The following is a 13,672-nucleotide window of genomic DNA, read 5'->3' as shown; positions in this document are numbered from 1 at the left end:
GCTTTTTGCCACAGGCACCAGGTTGGACCATTGTCACTTGCAGCCGTGTACAAAATGTTCTTAATGTCTGGACCATCTCGGACAGGTCCCAGACCCATTGCTTGAATTACCTCTTGCTTTATCTGGTCAAAGGCTGCTTGTTGTTTAGGTCCCCAGTGGAAACTGTTTCTCTTTCGAGTCACATCATACAGAGGTTTCACAATCTGACTGTATCCAGGAATGTGCAGTCTCCAAAATCCCACTATCCCCAAGAAACCTAAGGTCTCTTGCTTGTTTGTGGGATTTGCCATGGTAGAGACTCAATTTACCACATCCACTGGAATGTGTCGGCATCCATCCTGCCACCGCACTCCCAGAAACTGGATCTCTGTGGTAGGTCCTTTCACCTTGTCTCGTTTGATGGCAAAACCTCCATTCAGAAGAATGTCACTGATTTTGTTACCTTTCTCGAAGACTTCCTCAGCAGTTTTACCCCAGGCGATGATATCATCGATGAACTGGATGTGTTCTGGAGCACCACCTTTCTCCAGAGCATCATGGATTACTGCATGACAGATGCTTGAGCTATGGATCCAGCCCATTGGCAGTCTGTTGAAAGTGTACTGGATTCCTCTCCAGGTGAAAGCAAACTGAGGCCTGCATTCCTCTGCTATGGGAATAGAGAAAAATACATTAGCAATGTCTATGGTAGCATACCATTTGGCCTCTTTGGATTCCAGCTCATACTGGAGTTCCATCATGTCTGGTACTGCTGCACTCATAGGTGGTGTTACTTCATTTAGGGCTCGGTAGTTGACTGTCAGACACCAGTCTCCATTCTGCTTTTGCACAGGCCACACTGGACTGTTGAAAGGCGAATGAGTTTTGCTGACGACTTTCTGACTCTCCAACTGACGAATCAGATTCTGAATGGGCAACAAAGAGTCACGGTTGGTTCTGTATTGTCTGTGATGCACAGTCTGAGAAGCAACCGGCAATTTAATGTCCTGTATCTTGTGTTGTCCCACAACTGCAGATTCATCAGAAAGTTCCGGTCTAACAGAGAGCTTGAGCTTTTGTCCATCAATTTCTTCAGAAGCTACTCCAAAAGCCCATTTATAACCTCTGGGATCTCTGCAACGCCCTTCTCTCAGAAAATCAATTCCCAAAATACAAGGTGCGTCACGTCCGGTCACAACTGTATGCTTCCTCCATTGTTTACCAGTTAAACTTATAATAGTTATAGACTCTGATCCCTGATAATTTGATGGCATTATGGTGCACTGAGCTCCTGTGTCAACCAAGGCCCTGTACTTCCGAAATTGTGAAGTGCCACGCCACTGCATGTACACATCCCAATAGATTCTGTTATCTCTATTATCCTTCTCCTCCCCCTGGCGGGAGGCAGGGCACCCCTAGTTATGGGGAACATGCCCACATGTGCATTGAGCACAGTGTGCAGTGTTATAACTGGATCCACTGTTGGAGCTACTAGAGTTGTTCTGGGGAACTGTGGAAGTAACAGCCACCCTTCTGGTATTGCTACCTCGGGTTCTGCCACTTTGCAGTTCCCTCAGTCTCCTGAAAAGAATAGAAGTTGGTTGGCCATCCCACCTGTTCATGTTCTCACCAAACTGATCACGCAGAGTTATCCAAATAATCCTACGTGATTGCCTCGGTGGTCTATTTTGATTTGATCTGTTTTGGAATGACCTCCTTGGAGGACGTGTATTCCTCACAGATGAAACCTGTATCCACCTGGAGGAAGAATTGAAATTATATCTCAGTGCCAATTGGTATATGGAATCTTTCAGCTCTTTCATGCAATTCTCAAATTTTTCAGACAGAGTTTCAATGGCTGAAACCAAAGAAACACGTGTCATGCTATCCTCCAATTGTCTCATTTGATCACTGAATTGGCTAACCGTAGGAGGAGCTCCACCATAATTTCTTGACACAATTCTGCTTGCCAGAATGTTTGCATAATTAGAAGGAGCAAGCTTGATGAGCTTTTTAGCAAGACCTGTTCCCATCGGTATATCATCAGGATTCATAGTTTCATGTTCACCATAGAGTGTTTCTCTAACAACAAATTCTCTCAGGCGCTTAATTCCCTCATCTATGGTAGTCCAGGGCTTAGGATTCCATGGAAGATCATCTTGGGAAGGGTATCTCAGGGCTACTGCAAATAAAAGGCGTACCCACAGATTAACCTTACTGAGAATCTTGGCTAGATGTCTATCTATTCCATTATCCCTCGAGAGAGTTCCTAACTGAGCTGCTGACTTGTCTCCAACTGTTAGAGCTGGAGCACCTGTATCATAACATCTACTAAGCCAAGCTAGAACTGGCTCCTTATCTGCTCTGGTGTAATCTTTATGGACATTTCTTAACTCTTCCCGAGGGGAAGAACATTCGGAAATATCATCTTCATCTCCATCTACCACATCTTCCAGAACACGTTGTCCCCATAATCCTGCTGCCACTCTCCTAAGGATCTCTTTAAGCTGAGTACCACCACTGCTAGCTCCTGTCCTAGCTGCATCTTTATCCTGTTTTGATCTCACTAATTCAGCTAGATCTTTAAAACAAACCTTCTCTTCCCCCTCAGCAGGATCTTTTCTAGTAGAGGGTCCCTCACCAGGATCAGTCTCCTGCTCTTCTCCTCCATTAGCTCCTGGATCCTCTTTGGTCTTTCCACTTCTAGTCTTTAAAACTGCTACTTGCTTAGTTGGAGCTGTGTTTGAATATACAGCCACCTTAATAGAAGCTGACAGGTCCTGAGAATAATCAGCTGCTGGGGCAGTGGCTTCTGGTCCTGCTGAGAGAGTGGGCAGAAGTGACCTTGCCTCGTTAATGGCCAAAGAAGAAGAAGGAGGAGAAACCGTCATGTTGGCAGTTGCCGCCGCCCCTGGCAGCTTGCCAGAATCAGCGACAAAACCATTCAAAGCAGCTTTTCCAATAGACTTTTTAGCTTTCTCTTTAACTGACACAGATTCTCCACACTCCTCATCACTGGACGTCTGTGGGGCTGACCCAGAGGAACGCCGCTTCTTCTTTGATCTTGGCTTAACTAAAAAACACGCTCTGGTCACCTTTCTCTCACGGTGCAAGGAAAACAGCCAATACACATTAATTATCACCGAGAGCAGGACTACGCACATCATACAAATCACCTTTGGATCCCAGCCATCACCCAAAATTACTCTTTCCCCTACTGGAATCCTAAACTCCTTTATCTCAATCAGGAGAGTGCTAGAGGTCACATTCCTGTATCTGGCAGGCCAGAAAAAATCCATGCAGTGTCCATACAGGAGCCTCACTCTATACATAAACCACGAATAAATTGTCTGCATCAAATATTTACCTAGTTAATCCAGAATCAAACCCAAACAATGCCTGTGGATCAGAGCCCCAAAAATTGAGAAGAACAGATGCTCCAAAATCCAAAACACCTTCATGTTTGCTAGTCCGGCTCGAGCAAGCAATAAATCAAGCTAATTATCCTCAAGCCCGGAGTTGGGCACCAAAAAAAAATGTGGAGGGTTTGAGAGGAAGGCCCAGCCTTCTCCCCCCCACAAAGTGAAGGAAAAAATATGACCACAGCTAGCCACAGCTGGAGAAGTGAAAAGGGAAAATGTTATATTTACAAGCAGTTTTAGGGAATTCAGGGTATATATACACAGTTTACAGTATTTACAATACATACACAGAAATATATACAGCAAAGTAATACAGTAACGAAATTCCCTCCTCTGCTGAGGAGGGTTCCCCCCCTGCACCCTCCTTCTCTCCCCTTTTTTCCCCAAAGAGGGTTAGAAAGAGAGAAAAAGAGGAATTGTTAATTAAAGCAGAGTATGTTAGTAGAGGCCTTATCTGTCCAAGGTCAGTCTGGCAGTGTAATGGGTTGGGGCAAACCCCCTCCCCACCACAGGCAGAAATAACGACTCAGACAAAGGGATTGCAAAAGTGATGGAAAGTTTAAATAGAAAAACAATTTAAAAAACAAACACCAATGAAAGCTTGACAGAGAACCACAAGCACCGTGACAAAGAGAGAGATCCCAGAACATGCCCAAGAACATCCCATCCCCACCTGGGGGTGCACCCAAACCCCCCCAGGGCTCTTTCCTCCCCCCCAACCCAGCCTTGGGCCTGGGCAGGCCCAAGGGAGGCGGCTCACACCATTTTACCTAGGCTGCATCTGGGGACGAAAGAGGAAGTGGAGACCCCGCATGGGCATTTTATAGGGGAGCAGGGCATTATGGGAAATGGAATACCTGCCTGTGACCACCCCCTGGGCTGGGCCCACCCATAGGGACCTCCCAGGTGTGTTCTGTGCAGTGGCATCCGGGCCAGCACCCAGCCTAAACCACCACAGGCAGAGAGCCTAGAAGTGGACCAGCTGGAAAGGAGGAAGGCAGAATCGAAACTGAGGAAAGTCTCAGTCAGCTTAAAGTTGCTTTCTACCAATCTACCAATGAAATTCGTTTAGACCTGTCCTTTGTTTATAAAACATTCAGCCATGGTGTCCCTTTCTTAAAGGCACAGCCTCAAATGGTCACACAGGGCCTTGGTTGACACAGGAGCTCAGTGCACCAAGCAGGCTATATACCGCCGTCGTCAGCCCATATCTACTGAGAGCCCAACAGTGAGCACAATAGGCCCACCCGCTCAAAAGACAGGTCAAGGTATAGCCAATGGGGGGGAAGAAATGGGCTACATTTTCTGACAGACAATAACGAAAGAGGACCTGAAAACCTACCCTCAGAAGGCGGATTTAGCAGTAAAACATGACCATTACGCCTGTCTTAAACTGGCCCTGGGACACGTACATACTGCCCGTCACCCTCCTCGTAAGCAACACCACCCCCCCCCCCCCAAATAGAATCACAACCGGCCAAAGATGAGGTAAGTCGTAACAAGGTAAGTGTACTGGAAGGTGCACTTAGCATATCAAGATGTAGCTAAACACAAAGCACTCAGCTTACACCTGAAAGATACCTGCTCACAATTCAGGTCATCTTGAAGCCACTTCTAGCCCTATCAACATCTGTAAAATTCTTTTTCCTCAACTAAAACATTCCACATACCTAGTATAGGCGATAGAAAAGAATCCCCCCATCAAACTAGGCACGATAGAGACACGTACCGCAAGGGAAAGATGAAATAATAATGAAATCCCAAGCACAAAACAGCAAAGATTAACCCTTGTACCTTTTGCATCATGATCCAGCAAGAACAACCAAGCAAATTGAACTTAAGCTTGCCACCCTGAAACCCAAGCGAGCTACTCACAAGCAGCTAAATACTGAGCTAACCCGTCTCTGTAGCAAAAGAGTGGGCTGACTTGTTAGTAGAGGTGAAAAGCCAACCGAGCTGGGTGATAGCTGGTTGCCTGTGAAATGAATATAAGTTCTGCTCTGACAGCTCCCACACTACCCCCCCCCCACCACAAACCCTGAAGCCTCTCAGAAGTAACTTAAAGGGGGTACAGCCCCTTTAAAAAAGAACACAACCTCCTCCAGTGGATAACCCCCCCGACCCTGACTGTTGGCCTTCAAGCAGCCACCAACAAAGAGTGCGTCAAAGCTCCCACCCCAAAAGATATCAATACAATGCGAATCCCTATCCTCCCGTAACAGGCCAACCTATTACAATAGGAGAATTTATGTTGAAATATGTAACTAGGGGCCCCCCTCCGAGCGCAAACTTACATCTCCACATTATTACCCAGAGTCAGATACACCCACCCCATGAGACACCGTATCCCCTCACCCTGTTAGACCAACTCAGGAGCGCCCAACATGAAAGATCCAAATCTGTAGAAGGAACTAGGCAAACCTCAGGGCCCGACTGTTTACCAAAAACATAGCCTTCAGCCCACCAAGTATTGAAGGTGATGCCTGCCCAGTGACACCGAATTCAACGGCCGCAGTATCCTAACCGTGCGAAGGTAGCGCAATCAATTGTCCCATAAATTGAGACTTGTATGAACGGCTAAACAAGGTCCTAACTGTCTCCTACAGACAATCAGTGAAATTGATCCCCTTGTGCAAAAGCAAGGATGAGAACATAAGACGAGAAGACCCTGTGGAACTTCAAAATCACGGCCACACCTCACGACTCATAAATCTATCAGGCCCACCCCCAACTTCCTCACTGGCCCGTATTTTTTGGCTGGGGCGGCCCTGGAGAAAAACAAATCCTCCAGAAACAAGACCTAACCTCTTAACCAAGAGCAACCTCTCTACGTGCTAACAGCCACCAGATCCAGTATAACTGCACAGTGGACCAAGCTACCCCAGGGATAACAGCGCAATCCCCCTCAAGAGCCCATATCAACAGGGGGGTTTACGACCTCGATGTTGGATCAGGACACCCTAATGGTGTAGCCACTATTAAGGGTTTGTTTGTTCAACGATTAACAGTCCTACGTGATCTGAGTTCAGACCGGAGCAATCCAGGTCGGTTTCTATCTATGACAGATTTTCCCTAGTACGAAAGGACCAGGAAAATAAGGCCCATACCCCAAGCACACCTTCCTCCCAAGTAAAGAATACAACTAAACCACTTAAGGAGCTCCTAACACCTGTCCCAAAAAAGGACCGCTAGCGTGGCAGAGCCCGGCAAATGCAAAAGGCTTAAGCCCTTTAACCAGAGGTTCAAATCCTCTCCCTAGCTCCCACCATTACCTATGACCCTCACCCCCACCCTAACCAACCTAACCCTCTCACTCTCCTATGCTATCCCAATCCTAGTTGCAGTAGCTTTCCTCACACTAGTCGAATGAAAAATCCTAAGCTATATAAAAGCCTGAAAAGGCCCAAATATTGTTGGCCCATTCGGCCTTCTCCAACCCCTAGAAGATGGAGTAAAACTCTTGTGCTGGGTTGAGGCAGCCCCCTTCCCCACCCCTGGCAACAATAAACACTCAGACAAACGGATTGCAAAAGTGATGGAAAGTTTAAATAGAAAGCAGTGAACTTTTACAGAAAAGCAAAAGCAGAGTGACAAAGAAAAATCCCAAAGCAGACCCAGAGAGACCCCATCCCCACCTGAGGGTACATCCGAGACCCCCAGGGCTCCTTCTTCCCCCTCCCACTGCTAGGCTAGTCTCAGCTGGCCAGATCTGAGACTGCCCATCCCCCCGTGGCCTTGGGCCTAGCCAGGCCCAAAGCCAGGAGACATCTCCCCAGTTACCGGCTGACGGAGGAGGAAGAAAAGAGATAGTGCTAGACTCCGCACTGGATCTTATAGTGGTGCAAAGGATTGTGATATGAAATACTACATAATTTCCTGTGTCCACCCCTGGGCTGGATTTCTGGACACAGGAAGTAAACACTGCAGGGGGGCACCCAGCTCAAACTGTAACATACCACCCCTTATTTCATACCATAATCTTTGCACCCAAACACATCATTAAATCAGAAATCTTCCGATGACATGTTCGGCGAAGTCCCTATCTTCATCTGGGCGTCCACCCAAACGGTCTCTCATTCAGGCTCTAGTGTCCGTCCATTCCAGTTCTTCTTCCCTCATCTAGTAGAACCTCTCAGCGATGCAGAGTTCACTCTTCTGCGGTGCAAGCTCTTCTTGGATCCGTTGGACATCCTGGTCACCTGGAAGGAACCTCACAACTTCTCAACCAAACCTTTATTCCCATCTCTATTTACTCAGCGGCATGTTTCCACCCCTGGGGCAAGCCAGTCAGAACAATCAGGCTCTAACTGCTTCTCCACCCCTCCAGGAAAACAGCACGCTGAGCCTTTCACAACCCTGCACGGACCTATCCCAAGCCCAGTGCTGACCGCTTCCAGCCGCGGCCCGAGGCTCTACAGATGCTTATCACAGTACACCGCCTTCCCGCTAGGCGTTCGCGTACCGAGACGTGACAGCATCCAAAACACAACCCTCCCCTGGCGGAGGGAGGGGCTGCACCACAACCTAGTGAGAAGAAGGGAGGTGGAGCCAGGTGCTCGGCGCCATTTTCGGAACTCGTCCGAAAAAGTCGGGGAAGAGACTAGGGCCGGCCCCGCCGCCGCTCCGAGCGCACGGCTGTGCTCACCGCCGCCGCAGCCCGAGCGAACGGCAGGTCCCGCCGCCACCGCAGTTCAAGTGGACGGCCGGGGACCGCCGCCGCCGCTCCGAGCGCACGGCCGGTCCCGCCGCCACCGCAGCTCAAGCGGACGGCCGGGGACCGCCGCCGCCGCTCCGAGCGCACAGCAGGGCTCCGCCCACCTCTGCCGCCGCGGTACAGAATCAAAATCGCCTCCACCCCTCGGGCATTCAAACGCCTCATCCAGCAAAAGCCATGAGCACGTCCTCAGGGCCCTTGAGAACAGCTTTCAGCTGGAGTCCCCGTTCGCCCATAGGGAGTCGAGCTCGCCCGCTCGCCGCGGCTGGCCCTACCCCGCAGCGAGAACGGACCTGACTTTGATCTGCTCGCCACTGCTCCTCCCCCCCTTCACTCCCTGCCGCTTTTACCGCTCCGCAAAGAATAAAGGTGGGGGAAGGCAGGTCCCGCATTCTCAAGCGGTGCCCCCATTCCGGTGGTTAAGAACCACCCCTGCTTGGAATAGCAGGAGAGACTCTCTGCCACCGGTCACGCACCAGGAGTCCCACTGCAATCCACAAGAACTTAACACAGTCGCCCCAACAACAACACGAGCCCCCAACTGCCAAAAAACCAAACCGACGCCCAGAACTAAATTTAAACTCTCTTATCTTTTGCAATCTGATCTGCAGAGTAGCCACAATAACCAACTCCTTCTCCTGGCTGGCTCGCCAAGAATGTAAAGGGGTTGGGGGGCAGATACTCTGCCCACCTCAACCATCCTCTGCTACCAAGAATGTGCTGGGTTGAGGCAGCCCCCTTCCCCACCCCTGGCAACAATAAACACTCAGACAAACGGATTGCAAAAGTGATGGAAAGTTTAAATAGAAAGCAGTGAACTTTTACAGAAAAGCAAAAGCAGAGTGACAAAGAAAAATCCCAAAGCAGACCCAGAGAGACCCCATCCCCACCTGAGGGTACATCCGAGACCCCCAGGGCTCCTTCTTCCCCCTCCCACTGCTAGGCTAGTCTCAGCTGGCCAGATCTGAGACTGCCCATCCCCCCGTGGCCTTGGGCCTAGCCAGGCCCAAAGCCAGGAGACATCTCCCCAGTTACCGGCTGACGGAGGAGGAAGAAAAGAGATAGTGCTAGACTCCGCACTGGATCTTATAGTGGTGCAAAGGATTGTGGTATGAAATACTACATAATTTCCTGTGTCCACCCCTGGGCTGGATTTCTGGACACAGGAAGTAAACACTGCAGGGGGGCACCCAGCTCAAACTGTAACAACTCTTCATCAAAGAACCCATCCGCCCCTCCACCTCATCCCCCCTTTTATTCCTACTAACCCCCACCCTAGCCCTTCTCCTCGCCCTAACTATTTGAGTCCCCCTCCCATTTTCCCTGACTGACCTAAACCTAGGCCTCCTATTCCTCCTTGCTATATCCAGCCTCGCAGTGTACTCTATCCTGTGATCGGGCTGAGCCTCAAACTCAAAATATGCCCTAATCGGAGACCTCTGAGCAGTCGCACAAACCATTTCCTATGAGGTCACACTGGCAATTATTCTCCTATCCACAATCGTATTAAGCGGAAACTACACCTTAACTACACTTGCTACCACCCAAGAACCCCTCTACCTAATTTTTTCCTCCTGACCCCTCGCCATGATATGATACATCTCCACACTTGCAGAAACTAATCGTGCCCCATTCGACCTCATTGAGGGTGAATCAGAACTCGTATATGCCACAGGACCATTCGCCCTCTTCTTCCTAGCTGAATACGCCAATATTATGATAATAAATGCCCTGACCACCATCCTATTCCTCAACCCAAGCTGACTTAATCCCCCCTCTGAACTCTTCCCCATCATCTTAGCCTCCAAAATCCTTCTCCTCTCCTCTGGCTTCCTTTGAATCCATGCCTCATACCCCCGATTCCGCTGCAACCAACTTATGCACTTTCTATGAAAAAACTTCCTCCCCCTCACACTGGCCCTATGCCTTTGACATGTAAGCATACCCATCTCCTGCACAGGCCTACCTCCTTACCTAAGGAAATGTGCCTGAACCCAAAGGGTCACTATGATAAAGTGAACATAGAGGTACGCCAGCCCTCTCATTTCTTTCAAACCTGTACCCCAACCAACCTTAGAAAAGTAGGAATCTAACCTACACAGAAGAGATCAAGACCCTCCATACTTCCCTTATATTATTTTCTAGTGGGGTCAGATAATAAAGCTATCGGGCCCATACCCCGAAAATGAAGGTTCAACTCCCTCCCCCACTAATGAACCCCCATGCAAAACCAATTACACTGACAAGCCTTGCCCTTGGAACTACCATTACAGTCCCAAGCAACCACTGAGCAATAGCCTGAACCGGCTGTAGTGAAGGATGCTTATGATCAGGATTGTGCCCCAAACATTTGGGTAGGATATATTTCTGTATGTGTTAACCCTCCTTTGTCCCCCCCCTCCTTTCTGGAAGCAGCAGGGGGGATCCTGGCGCCACTGAGTCCAGGTAAACAGCCTACCTGGGCGTGGTCTCACCCCTGCAGTACTAGAGGCAGGCTATATATTTGTTTCCCCGAGTATAGCATATACTCAGGCCATATTTGGTAGCTGGTAGTTCATTGGTTAATGTTTGCGTTGGCAACAGATGCTTATTGGGCCAGTATTCACTGGGGCAAATGGTAAATAGGGGTCGTTTGGCAAATGAGCCCCCCACCTCGGTGTTGGAGCCTGTGTGTGCGTGCGTGCCAGCCAGTGCTTCGGGAGGCCTCGTGGTCCTTTTGCCACTGTCACCCAGCTGTGTGCGGTGCCATGGACAGCACTCCGTGGGATCAACCGCTGTGTGATCCATCGTAGAAGAAAACCTGGTAGACCGTGTGAACCAGCGTTGCTGACCTGCCACTACCCCCCCCCCCCCCCCGAGCAAGGAATTTTGTATCCTGGGAGAGAACAGCAGAGCCACGCGGTGCGGCCACGCGGCCGGCGCCATTTCCTGTCTCCTTATTACGGCACATCCGTGCCACATTGTCTGGATTATAAACATTATTGAGGAAAGACTCCACGAAGTTCTCAGCTTGTGAGTAAGCCAAGCCCTTTGTAGAGCTTCGTTTAGGATAGCGTTTATATTGCTCCGGGTGGAGGGTTGCCGGTCACTGACCAACCCCTCCCCTGCCACTCTCTGACTCAGTTTAGATTCTAAGTTCTGTGAATCATTTTGGTTTAAATGCCCATACATAACATTCTGTAAAGATAGTTCCACTAACCGAATATTGATACCTGTGAAGGGCGATTGTAAATACCCCGTTACAGAGTTTGTATATATATAAATAAACTTATATTTTCGTTGATGGATCTGCCGTGCATTTCTGAGGGCATATCCACGACACCGGCCTAGAAATTAACACTATCGCCATCATCCCCATAATCTCAAAGTCTCACCACCCTCGAGCCATTGAAGCAACAGTCAAATATTTCCTAGTTCAAGCAGCTGCCTCCGCCTCCATCTTATTCTCAAGTCTAATCAATGCCTGAACTTCTGGCCAATGGGACATCACTCAATTAACCAATCCCACATCATGCCTTCTCCTCACAGTTGCAATTGCCATTAAACTGGGCCTAGCACCATTCCACTTTTGATTCCCATAAGTACTCCAAAGTTCTCCCCTAACCACCGCACTCTTATTATCAACAGTAATAAAATTTCCCCCCATCGCCATCCTCCTCCTTACATCTAATTCCCTCAGCCCCACCCTTCTAACCCTGATAGCCATCACATCAGTGGCCCTAGGTGGCTGAATAGGCCTCAACCAAATGCAAATTCAAAAAATTCTAGCCTTCTCCTCCATCTCCCATCTGGGATGAATGACCATCATTATCATCTATGCCCCCAAACTCACCCTCCTAGCCTTTATCCTATACACCTGTCTCGGTCCGGAGAGAGAAAGAGACTCAAGTTCTTTTAGAACATTCCCGTGTTGTGAAATTAGAGGCACAAACGAGGCCAAAGTATCAACAGGTAGACTATTTATTACATAAACAAAGTGGACATAAGAAGGGGAGAGGGAGAAAAGAGAGAGGGAGAGAGAGAAGAGAGAGAGAGAAGGAAAGGAATTATATTACCACACCCCTCATTCCCCCCAAGACAGTTTGAGTCTGTGGAGGAAAGGTGCTGCAGAAGATGTTGGGTCTGTAGAGAAACAGTGCTGAGGCTTTTGCTGGAGAAGAGCTGTGGTCCTCTGGGGAGATGTTAGGTTGGTACAGGAACGGTGCTGAGTCTCTGGCTGGAGAAGAGCTGTGGTCCTCTGGGCAGCCTGGGTCTGTAGAGAAAGGGTGCTGAGACTTTGGCTGGAGAAGAGCTGTGGTCCTCTGGGAAGCCTCTTTTCTCCGGAGCAGCATTGTCCCGACTTTCCCTTCTCAGCGGCATGGTCCGTCTCCTGTGTTTTCCTTCATCTCCGTTTTTCTCCCCGTTTTTCTCCTCTGTTTCTCTCTACAAACCAGTAGTTGCTCAAGTCTTTTATACAGTTTTTAGTCCTTAGGTATGTATTCAAATATTGTGCCTCAGGAATTCCAGGGGCAGGAAATAATCCTTAGGTAAATATCCAGGTATTGTTTCCCCGGAAATCTTTCTGTGTATTGCTGTGTGTTTGGGCAAGATTCTGGATGGGGGGGGGGGGGAATCTCCATCTCCCCCATCTCCATCCAGACAAGCCCCCCACATTCCTTACACATCAGGAAACAGGTGGTAAAAGCCATTGTGTCACCTTGCCCAGGGTACTTGATGGGTGGAGATTATCTTGCCCTGAAGGCGTGAATGGCTGGGTCATTGTTGTAGGCCAGCTGTGGCCCAGTGAGCAATGTTATCTTTGCACCTTCCAAGAGTCCTTAGTGGCTCTGCCCAATACATATTGTCTGGGCAAACAGCAAGTGATTTTATCTTTGTTGAGTACACCAAGAGAGACAAACTTCTTAGTCTCTCACAACACCCTCTTGACCTCAGCCATTTTCCTCTCTCTTAATACATCCCACATCACAAAACTATCAACATTAATAACATCATGAACAAAATACCCCTACTCAACGCAACCCTCATACTTACCCTCCTCTCCCTTGCCGGCCTACCCCCCTTCATCGGCTTTCTGCCCAAATGACTTATTGTCCAAGAACTGACCAAACAAGAAATAACCCCAACAGCCCTAACCATCGCCCTCCTTTCCTTATTAAGCCTGTTCTTCTACCTCTGCCTAACCTACTTTTCATCTATCACACTACCACCCAACTCAATCAACCAAACAAAACACTGGTACATCAACAAAAACACCAGCACACTAATTGCCACCTTAGCCTCTCTATCAATCTTCCTCCTCCCGCTCTCCCCTCTAGTCCTATCCGCTATCTAGAAACTTAGGATAACCCCACCAAACCGAAAGCCTTCAAAGCCTTAAATAAGAGTTGAACCCTCTTAGTTTCTGCTAAGACCTGCAGGATACTACCCTGCATCACCTGAATGCAACCCAGACACTTTAATTAAGCTAGGGCCTTAACCCTCCCCTAGACAGGTGGGCCTTGATCCCTCAAAATTCTAGTTAACAGCTAGATGCCTAAACCTCACGGGCTTCCGTCTA

General features: G+C 48.8%; 1 pseudogene; it reads left to right on the top strand.

Annotated features, from left to right (window-relative positions):
- The first annotated feature begins 4,771 nt into the window (after window positions 1-4,771).
- On the top strand, window positions 4,772-13,447 carry LOC137443327 (NADH-ubiquinone oxidoreductase chain 2-like; annotated as a pseudogene).
- Window positions 13,448-13,672: the final 225 nt, after the last annotated feature.

This window comes from Melanerpes formicivorus, unplaced genomic scaffold, assembly GCF_026170545.1.
Source record: "Melanerpes formicivorus ecotype bairdi unplaced genomic scaffold, bMelFor1.0.p_v2 SCAF_9, whole genome shotgun sequence".
Lineage (NCBI taxonomy): Eukaryota > Metazoa > Chordata > Aves > Piciformes > Picidae > Melanerpes > Melanerpes formicivorus.
The sequence above is the reverse complement of the archived record's forward strand: the minus strand, read 5'-3'. Positions and strand labels throughout refer to the sequence as shown.